The sequence below is a fragment of the Penaeus monodon genome, chromosome 23 (assembly GCF_015228065.2).
Source record: "Penaeus monodon isolate SGIC_2016 chromosome 23, NSTDA_Pmon_1, whole genome shotgun sequence".
NCBI lineage: Eukaryota > Metazoa > Arthropoda > Malacostraca > Decapoda > Penaeidae > Penaeus > Penaeus monodon.
Genome location: NC_051408.1, coordinates 2,355,233 through 2,355,537, shown reverse-complemented (window position 1 = coordinate 2,355,537; position 305 = coordinate 2,355,233). Strand labels below are relative to the sequence as shown.

The 305-nt window shown below is 30.5% G+C and overlaps 1 protein-coding gene across 1 annotated transcript in view; it reads left to right on the top strand.

Annotated features, from left to right (window-relative positions):
* Positions 1–305, top strand: part of LOC119587715 (troponin C-like) — a gene marked incomplete at its 5' end in the record, with an annotated part of 3,638 nt that overhangs the window by 1,514 nt on the left and 1,819 nt on the right.

The following is a 305-nucleotide window of genomic DNA, read 5'->3' as shown; positions in this document are numbered from 1 at the left end:
TTTTTTGGGGGAAATGTTGATTTCGATATAGTTACTTGTAGATTAAACAGCATTTTTAAAAACTATAATTATCAATATAATATTTGGACATATACTACATAGGTATATTTAGAATGGGCAATTGTTAAACAATTATTTAATGATAAAAGCAAACCCCTGTTTCCTCTGAGACCATTTTAAAAGCCATTATGATCCCCAGTTGATATATGCATCCACGGTTTTGCACAAAAATGATTTTAGATAGATTTTTATGATGTATTATTGGCTCGGTTCCTCCCCTACGAGGCAAGTTTTAATCGTGTATT